The sequence below is a fragment of the Danio rerio genome, chromosome 7 (assembly GCF_052040795.2).
Source record: "Danio rerio strain M-AB ecotype USA chromosome 7, GRCz13ab, whole genome shotgun sequence".
In the NCBI taxonomy this organism is placed as follows: domain Eukaryota; kingdom Metazoa; phylum Chordata; class Actinopteri; order Cypriniformes; family Danionidae; genus Danio; species Danio rerio.
This window is the reverse complement of record NC_141027.1, coordinates 7,275,001-7,285,000: the sequence shown is the minus strand read 5'-3', so window position 1 is coordinate 7,285,000 and position 10,000 is coordinate 7,275,001. Positions and strand designations below refer to the sequence as shown.

At 41.5% G+C, this 10,000-nt stretch overlaps 3 protein-coding genes across 6 annotated transcripts in view; 1 reads left to right on the top strand and 2 right to left on the bottom strand.

Annotated features, from left to right (window-relative positions):
- actn3b (actinin alpha 3b) overlaps positions 1 to 10,000 on the bottom strand; it is a 701,279-nt gene that overhangs the window by 363,162 nt on the left and 328,117 nt on the right. The gene's annotated exons all lie outside the window — the stretch shown is intronic.
- The window catches only part of pfdn2 (prefoldin subunit 2), a 207,239-nt gene that overhangs the window by 121,812 nt on the left and 75,427 nt on the right, over positions 1 to 10,000 (top strand). The gene's annotated exons all lie outside the window — the stretch shown is intronic.
- Positions 7,396 to 10,000, bottom strand: part of rin1b (Ras and Rab interactor 1b) — a 226,796-nt gene continuing 224,191 nt past the window's right edge. For 2 of the 3 annotated variants that reach the window (XM_087260272.1, XM_087260273.1), the window contains one exon: positions 7,396 to 10,000. This exon is cut by the window's right edge and continues 1,197 nt beyond it. The gene's annotated coding sequence lies outside the window, so the exon portion shown is untranslated. The other variant, XR_015495170.1, reaches the window with a different exon arrangement.

The following is a 10,000-nucleotide window of genomic DNA, read 5'->3' as shown; positions in this document are numbered from 1 at the left end:
ATGTTTCAGTACACAACTCACATGTTTTTAACATAATTTCATACTAGCATGGTTTAACACACCGCTTTACAGCATAATTACACACTTCTAGTATAGTTATAGCATGGCTAACACACTGCTAGCATGCTTTAAAACCTTGCTAAGAGTTTGTAACAAGATGAAACCCACTGTTAGCATGTTTTAATACAATGCTAGCAGGTTCATGACATGGTGCAACACACTGCTAGCATGTTTTAACACCCCTAAATTTCCCACTTGCATTTTGTAACACACTGCTAGCATGTTTTAGTTCTACAGTGTTATTTACTAGCTAACTGCTTCCCTCTAGTGGACAATTACACCATAAGGCCAAATGTTCAGTTAATGTGAGATTAAAACAGCAAATAATAATTATAACACAATGGCATTCCTCCGTGTTTTTTAAATGTTAACACACCTAAGGTGTAAGATATTGCTAGCATGTTTGTAACATGTTTGAACACACTTCTAGCATGTTTCAGAACACAATTGACATGTTTCTAACGTCATTTTATATTAGCACGTCCTAACACACTGCTAGCATGTTTATAGCATGATTAACACACTGCTAGCATGTTTTAAACCCTCCCTATAGTTTATAACAAGATGTGACAGACTGTTAGCGTGTTTTAATACAATGCTAGCAGGTTCATAACATGGTGCAACACACTGCTAGCATGTTTTAACACCCTTAACTTAATTTAACGTACTGCTAATATGTTTTACAATACGGTTTACATGTTTAATAATTTCACACTAGCATTTTGCAACATACTGCTAGCATACTTTAGAATTAAAACATGCTAGCAGTGTGTTACAAAATGTTTATGTTGAGTTGACTCAAGATAAATTCCCATATTTTTAATAGGGTAATGTTTTGTTATATTATTATTATAGAGTTATTAAAGATAATCCATCTTATTTACTAACTAATTGCTGCCCTCTGGTGGACAGTTGCGCTATATTGCCTAATGCACCGCTCAATGTGAGAGTAAAACAGCAAATGATAATAATCTGTGACGCCAGACAGGCAGCCGTTTGCATTCAGATATCAGTTTAATGCAGAATGCGAGTGAAAAAAGCGAACAGCAGCGCGGGAAACATCCAGAGAAGAAAAAAAAAAGAGAGTCCGTGCGCAATGACGTCATCTGAAGCGTAAAGTCCATTCATGCATCATCACAATGGACCGCATGCGTCGGTCAAGAGCTCCACTGATCCAGCAATAACTCATAGTCAGAGCATTTACAGTTGTACAACGTCACAAAAGTGCAACATTCAAAAGTCAAAGTGAAACCGGTGGAAAAGCGCAGATGAAACAGTCGATTTGGTGGGAAATTCACAGGAAACACTGCCGTGCATGTCCATGTGGTGTTTACAGGGAATTATTCACTTCATTTGACGGATTTAACACTTTAGATTGTTTAACGTGACAGAAAAGTGAACAAACAGATATGAATAGTGGCACGTTCACATATTTCAAAATGACATGAACACCTTGTTTAATTTTGTTGGTATTCATTCACATTAAGATATCTGATATAATATAGAGCAGTGGTCACCAAACTTGTTCCTGGAGGGCCGGTAATCTGCAGATTTTAGCTCCAACCCTAATCAAACACACCTGAACAAGCTAATCAAGGTCTTACTAGGTATACTAGAAACACCCAGGCAGGTGTGTTGAGGCAAATTGGAGCTAAACCCTGCAGGGATCAAGATTGGTGACCCCTGGATATCGCTTAACTTTTTCCACATTTTTTTATGTTACAGCCTTTGCTTTGGTTTAATTCATTTCCTCGACAATCAACACACAATACCCCATAATGACAATGTGAAACAAGCGTTTTTGAAATTTTTGCAAATTTATTAAAAATAAAAAAGCTGAAAAATCACATGTACATCAGTATTCACAGTTTTTGATGTGAAGCTCTAAATTGAGCTCAGTTAAATTCTGTTTTCACTGATCATTCTTGAGATGTTTCAGCAGATTCATTGGAGTTCACCTGTGGTCAATTCAGTTGATTAGACATGATTTGAAAAGGCAGACACCTGTCTATATAAGCTCCCAGGGTTAACAGTGCATGTCAAAGCACAAACCAAGCATGAAGACAAAGGAATTATCTGTAGGAATTCTCCTGCTGGGGAAGGTTACAGAAACATTTCTGCTGCTCTGAAAGCTCCACTGAGCACAGCGACCTCCATCATCTGTAAGTGGAAGATGTTTGAACCACCAGGACTCTTCCTAGAGCTGGCCGGCGATCTAAGCTGAGTGATCGGGGGAGAGAGGCCTTAATCAGGGAGGTGATCAATAACCCGATGGTCACTCTGTCTGAGCTCCAGCATTCTTCTGTGGAGAGAGGAGAACCTTACAGAAGGACAACCATCTGTGCAGCAATCCACCAATCAGGCCTGTATGGTAGAATGGCCAGACCAAAGCCACTCCCCGCCTGGAATTTGTCAAAAGGCATCTAAAGGACTCTCAGACTATAAGAAACTAAATTCTCTGGTCTGATGAGACTAAAACTGAACTCTTTGGAGTGAATGCCAGACGTTAGGTTTGGAGAAAACCAGGCAGCGCTCATCACCAGGCTAAAACCATCCCTACAGTGAAGCATGGGGGTGGCAGCATCATGCTGTGAGGATGTTTTTCAGCAGCAGGAACTGGAAGACTAGTCAGGATAGAGGGAAAGATGAATGCAGCAATGTACAGAAACATTCTGAATAAAAACCTGCTTCAGAGTGCTCTTAACCTCAGACTGGGTCAAAGACAGGTGTGCCAAGCATGTGGCATCATATTTAAGAAGACTTGAGGCTGTAATTGCTGCCAAAGGAGCATCAACAAAGTGTTGAGCAAAGGCTGTGAATACTGATGCACATCTGATTTTTCAGCTTTTTTATTTTTAATAAATTTGCAACAGTTTTTTTTAAACTTTCTCCACATTGTCATTATGGGGTATTGTGTGTGGAATGTTGAGGAAATAAATCAATTTAATCCATTTTGAAATAAAGCTGTAACATAAAATAAATGTGGAAAAAGTAAAGCGCTATCAATACTTTCCGGATGCACTGTATAGTAAAATACAGTAACCAATATTGTAAAACGTACATAAAATATCACATCCTTCAAACACACAAAATGTATGATACACTGTGTGTTGTTTTATTTTTGTTATCACACTCGAAATAAAATTGCTGAGTTATATTAATCCAACTTTGGGTCAAATATGGACAAATGAAACATTTTTAAACATTAAATTTAAATTAGATTATTTAACACAACTGTTCGGCTTGTCTATATTTGACACACCATTGGGTAAAAAAAAATATATAGTTATTATTTTATACTTTTATTATTTGCTTTAAAGGTGCAGAGCAGTAGGTGATTGCCAAAATGCTATCTGTTAGCATAATATGTTTGAAATACAGTCCCTCTTCTGCCATCCAAAGCCGTGCCTTCTGAAATCACGAATGCGCACATTAAAGATGACAGCAGACAACCCACTAGATCAGGGGTCTCAAACTCAAATTGGCGAGGGGCCATATCAGTGACTGACAATTCAAATGAGGACTGTTTTAAACAGTGTAATTGATTCTACCCCAGAGTATATGCAGTCAAAGCTCCTTCTTTTTGTTTCTTGTACATATTGAAGGTGTAGTTTAAATTGATATGACAATACAGTTTAATAATAGGCATCATAATAATAATTATTTTGCTTAACCAAAAGTTTAGCAGAAAGCGCAAGACAGCAGAAAGCAGATTGGGTAACTTAAGTGACTTTACTGGCAATTGTTCTTCTCAATAACTTTCTTTTTTGTAAAACGACAACAAAGAGGGGAAAAATGATGTATCATCAATTAAACTTGTTCAGCCAGCAGTAAAACTCTACTAATGCACATTTTTTATACACATCTTATGAAGCATATGAGGACATGATTGTGACGGGCCATTTAGGGCCGTGTCTGAGTCCACTACATTCTTTCAGAGGTGCATCCAGCTCTGTGAGTTCATAAACTCCTCCAGAAACTGAACCTGGATGATGGAGGCTTTCAGCGGTGCTTCTGACTGAGCCAAGCCCAGTTTGATGAACTGGGCGATACGTCACAATCATGTCCCCACAAGAGCAAGCTCCTGATTGGTTAACGTGGCGCAATTTTCCGCTGAAGTTTAGATTTTCGAACTCGAATGATTCTCGCGAAACGCACGTTAAGCGCATCAAATGCATAAAACGCTCAGTTGGCGCCGCGCCATTCGTGTCATTCGCGCAATTCGTGTCATTCGCGCCGCGCCATTCGCACGTATTGCGCCGCAGGATGTCTATTCGCGCTTTTGCATTGACATAACATGTAAATCACTTGCACTTGACGCGCATTCGGCGTCTGGTGTGAACGCAGCATAAAAGGTACACCATGAACTTGAAATAGTCAATCTTCTGCTGGGAGTAAACAACACTTCTGTGCATTTAACCCATTTGTAAAACTACACAATCGATACCAGCTCTGCATGACTAAAAAAGTTTAACCACAGAGCATTACCTGTCTAACAGAAATACTTCAGCCACAGTGTTGCCCCTCCTCCAGCGTGCAAAACTAACTCCAATATTGATTTAGGATTTTCAAAAGTTTTGATTTGGCATTTGTTTATACCGCTGTCACACCCTCTATCGTGTCCATGTAAACGTGCAAATGGTGGATCTGCATGAACGGGTGCACAGATGTACGCATTTGTTGACAGACAGTTTGGGCTACTGATCAGAACTATGGGAATTATCAGCCAGACAATCATTAACTGGATGAACATTTTAGTCTTATGTCTTACCCAGAATTTAAAAATACATATAAACACATTTAGATCATTTAAGTTAATCATTACTATTGGACAGTTCAGAGACGTTTGTGAAGACAATCACCTACTGCACCTTTAAAGAGCCCATATTATGCATGAAATAGGGTCATATCTTGGTTGTAAGGGTCTCCAACAACAGCTAAATATGCATGCAAGGTCAAAAAACACTTTCATGGTCTTATAATCTGCATTTATTTTTACCTAATTATCCCAGCGACTCCTGTATGAATCGTCCAGTGATTCATTTGTTCCCAAACCCCTCCTTAGCGCGAAGCTAATCTGTGCTGATTGGACCGATGACAGTCTGTCACGATTGATCGACTGCCTTCAGTCAGAGAATGAAATGCCCAATAGCTAATCAGCAATATAAAAGTAATCACAGTTCATACACGCTCAATAGTGTAGGCGTGGATTTTAGCTGCCACACACACACACAAACACACACACATCTGGACGACAACGCTCCCGCTTCCGCCCGCACCCGCCAGGTTTTAGCCTGAACCCGACCGCTCCCGCTTATATTTACAATTTCTTGTCCCGGTGCCCGAACCGCCCCGTTTTCTGCCCGCCGCGCCCGATCCCGCTAAAGAGCGGGGGAGAACATAACCGAAAATCACCCAGCTAAACAGTCCAGAGACAGCCAGACAGAGCTCTCTCTCTCTCTCTCTCTCTCTCATACGCGCGCACTAACACATACACACAAGCGCCAAGCAGACACACAGACAGGCAAAGCTCTGTCTCATTCGCATAGCAATATCCACGATATTGCTAGACAGCCCGCTCCCGTCCCAAATTAAACCTGTTACCGACCGCTCCCGCAATTGATTCAGAAATTTATTCCCGCGCCGCAGAAATCTGGCGCGGGGACAGCCGCGGGAATGCAGACCTCTACCACGGAGCTCCGTAGACAAACAGCACGCGTCGCGTTTTTAACGTGACTTTGCACGCGATAAGAGAATATAGCCAGTTAACCTGATACAGTACACGCGGTTACAAGTAACAAATCACAACTAAATACATTTGCAAGCTAGAGTAAACGAGGCAACAACTTTAACCGCACGTACTTACACTTGAGAAATGGAGGAAGAAACTCATCCTGACGTCCATTAGTAAGTTACTCTTTACTGATCCTTACTTTAACAAACGCTGATGAAGTATTCTTTGTAGCCTGTAGTTTCCAGAAGTTTCCAACTGCTTGGTTATAATGCTGAGGTTTCATCTCTGGGTAGAGAATCGATAATGTCCATCTGCAGTGTGCATGTTTGTGTGCGTGTGTTTGTGGGTGTGTGTGTGTCTGGGTTTCTGCGTCAGAGGGCGGGGCCTCAGGTTTGAAATCTCCCGGGTTTGCGCGTGCACGTGAATAACTTGGTTTCGTTCGTACGTCATGACGAAACACCTAATGAATCGGTATCAAGGCGACTCGTTTGAAGCACTATGAGTCGACTCTTTTATAGATGAATCAACCGTTTTAAACACTGAACTCTTACAGATTTAAGCCTTAGCTGGATACTTTACTTCACTTAGAGCTGTGTTACACACTACATGGAGGGGAATTTTCAAAAACCCATAATATGGGCTCTTTAATTATATGGCTTGGGATTTGATTCATGTGTGTGAAATGCAAAGAAACTAAAAGCTGGCGATTAACTGAGTTTATATATGGTCAGTTTAAAAAATTAGACTCAAATGGCAGTGTTTCCTGCGAATGACCCTGGCATAAAAACTAAAAGCCATCTATGTTTGGCACCTGATGGCCGCTCGGAGACTCATCGTCCTCCTCTTCATCCTGAATTAACGTTTTTTTCTCCCAGTGTGAGCTGAAGAGTGGGCTGTAACAGTGTTTGTGTGTTTGCCTGCCCACCGTGAGCGAAAGCAGAGCCGTACATTCAGCCAGAGCGACACCAAACACAGCCAGCCGGAGTCTCTGGAGTATTTACACAAATGATGAAGATGCAGCACATACTGAAACACTGCTCGCTTTCTGGAGAATTGCAGATCACACAAACACCAACATCAGTGAGTCCATGTCCACGTCGCTCATCTTCTGATCATAGAATAGTTCAAGTAAATTCAATTCAGTCTGATAGCGAACAGAAAATTAAATCCTGATGCTCACACACTGCGTTTACACTGGAGGAGCGTCGCCACATGCACTGGAAACCTCCAAAATGCATAACAAAAAATGGACATTACAGGTGTGGGGCTTAAATATTGACCTTACAGCTGTAGTGACAAATAATTCAAAAAATGCATTCAGAAATTTGCATAAGCTTGAATTGATTCTGAGCTTAATAACAGCAGATGGCGCTATAGGCTAATTTTTAACAGCAGATGGCACTCTAGGCTAATTTTTGACAGGAGATGGCGCTATAGGCTAATTTTTTTTACAGCAGATGCTGCTCTTCTAGTTTATAACAGCAGATGGCGCTCTAAGCAATTTTTTACCAGGAGATGGCGCTCTAGGCTAGTTTTTTTTTTTTTTTACACCAGATGGCACCCTAGTTTAGTTTTTAACAGCAGATTGTGCTCAAGGCTAATTTTTGACAGGAGATGGCGCTCTAGGCTAGTTTTTTTTTTTTTTTTTACAGCAGATGGCGCTTTAGTTTAGTTTTTAACAGCAGATGGCACTCCATGCTAGTTTTTGACAAGAGATGGCGCTCTAGTTTAATTTTTAACAGCAGATGGTCCTCTAGGCTAGTTTTTACCAGCAGATGGCACTCCAGGCTAGTTTTTGACAGGAGATGGTGCTCTAGTCTAGTTTTTACCAGCAGATGGAGGTCTAGGCTAGTTTTTACCAGCAGATGGAGGTCTAGGCTAGTTTTTACCAGCAGATGGAGGTCTAGGCTAGTTTTTTACAGCAGATGGCACTCTAGGCTAGTTTTAAAAGCAGATGGTTCTCTAGTCTAGTTTTTAACAGGAGATGGTGCTCTAGTCTATTTTTTTCACAGGAGATGGCGCCCTAGTCTAGTTTTTAACAGTAGATGGCCCTCTAGGCTAGTTTTTAAGAGCAGATGGCGGTCCGGGCTAGTTGTTAACAGCAGATGGCGCTCTAGGCTAGTTTTCGACAGGAGATGGCACTCTAGGCTAGTTTTTAACAGCAAATGGTGGTCCAGGCTAATTGTTGACAGCAGATGGCGCTCTAGGCTAGTTTTTAACAGTAGATGGTGCCCTAGGCTAGTTTTTAACAGCAGATGGGGGTCCAGGCTAGTTTTTAACAGTAGGTGGCGCTCTACTTTAAATTTTAACAGCAGATGGCGGTCTAGGCTAGTTGTTAACAGCAGATGGCGCTCTAAGCTAGTTGTTAACAGCAGATGGTGTTTTAGGCTAGTTTTTAACAGCAAATGAGGCTCTAGGCTAGTTTTTAACAGCAGATGGCACTCCGGGCTAGTTTTTAACAGCAGATGGCGCTCCAGGCTAGTTATTAATAAGAAATGGCACCATAGTCTAGTGGTTAACAGCAGATGGCGCTCCAGGCTAGTTATTAAAGGGCCATGAAACCCCCTCGTTTCAGCAGGGTGTTTTCACACCTCTACTTTGGAAAAAGTCAGAAAAGTGGGCGTGTCCAGCTCTGTTTAGGGGGGAGTGTCAGAGGAACTAAAGTGGGAGGGTGTGGGAGTGTCTATTTGTGCACGCGCGAGTTTCAGAGTCAAAATACACACCCACACAGACAGGAGAAAGTGATGGTGTTTAACCTACATGGACATCTGTAGTGGAATTATTTGCCAAATTATTAAATGGTGGACTTTTACTGCAGTTTGGCTCTTTCATTCAGGGAACTCATTCATGTCCCTCGCGACAAACGAGATATTTGATTCGAGGATCTGCTCTAAGCGTGTATTTTTCATGCAATGTTTGATGCCGCACGGCGAATGAGAAAAAAAAACCTCTGCATTTTCCGGAAACTTAGATGCACACAGCAGGTAGCGTCAGAAAGCCGCGTGTGTTATTCCGGTCACAAAATGCGGTTAAAAACCCTACACGAGGTTAAAGTTTGGTTGTGGTCCTAACATGTTACGGTGCAATAGTTAACTTAGTTCGATACGAACAAACTGAATAAACAAAGAGCACTAGTCGCTCACTTACCAAATCTGTAGAGACAGGACAATCACCAGCAACTAGAGCCGCGTCTTTATTAAGAGAAGACTACAAGCGATTCCAGATCTCAGCGTTTGCAGATGAGAACAGCTCTCAGGTAAACAATAATCCCCCTTAGACACGTAAATTATTGTTGTCGAGCGTCGCGTACACTGTTAATCCACACGTGATCCAGATAAGCTCTCACAGAGAGAAAATGAAAACGAAACTTAATGGCAGCAAACTGTAAAAGCAACACTTCACGCTTGTTTTGCCAACACAACGTGGCGTCTATGTCGTGTAAACACAGTAATGAATATTAATGAAGTTGCACAATAGAGCGCGCTGATTGGTTTGAACCAAGCCTTACTCATGCATTAATGCAACACACTGTAAGACGTAATAAGACTCACTCTGGCACAGACGCCCAGTCTGCACGCTGAAATACACGCTATTATCTCATGGCCGTGACGCAGCTTCAAAAATTCGTTTCAAACAGGAAGTACGAATTTGCTTGAAATAACGCAAAAACAACCAATTTACACTTTTTAGTGAAATATAGGTGTCCTAATAGTGTTTTTAGCGGTGTGGGACACATATACGACTGTCAACAGCTCAAAAAATGTGTTTTGGTGTTTCGTGACCCTTTAATAAGAGATGGCACCATAGTCTAGTGGTTAACAGCAGATGGCGCTCCAGGCTAGTTGTTAACAGCAGATGGCACTCTAAGCTAGTTGTTAACAGCAGATGGTGTTCTAGGCTAGTTTTTAACAGCAAATGAGGCTCTAGGCTAGTGTTTAACAGCAGATGGTGCTCTGGGCTAGTTTTTAACAGCAGATGGCGCTCCAGGCTAGTTATTAATAAGAGATGGCACCATAATCTAGTGGTTAACAGCAGATGGCGCTCCAGGCTAGTTGTTAACAGTAGATGGCGCTCCAAGCTAGATGTTAACAGCAGATGGCACTCTAGGTTAGTTGTTAACAGCAGATGGCGCTCTAAGCTAGATGTTAACAGCAGATGGCGCTCTAGGTTAGTTGTTAACAGCAGATGGTGTTCTAGGCTAGTTTT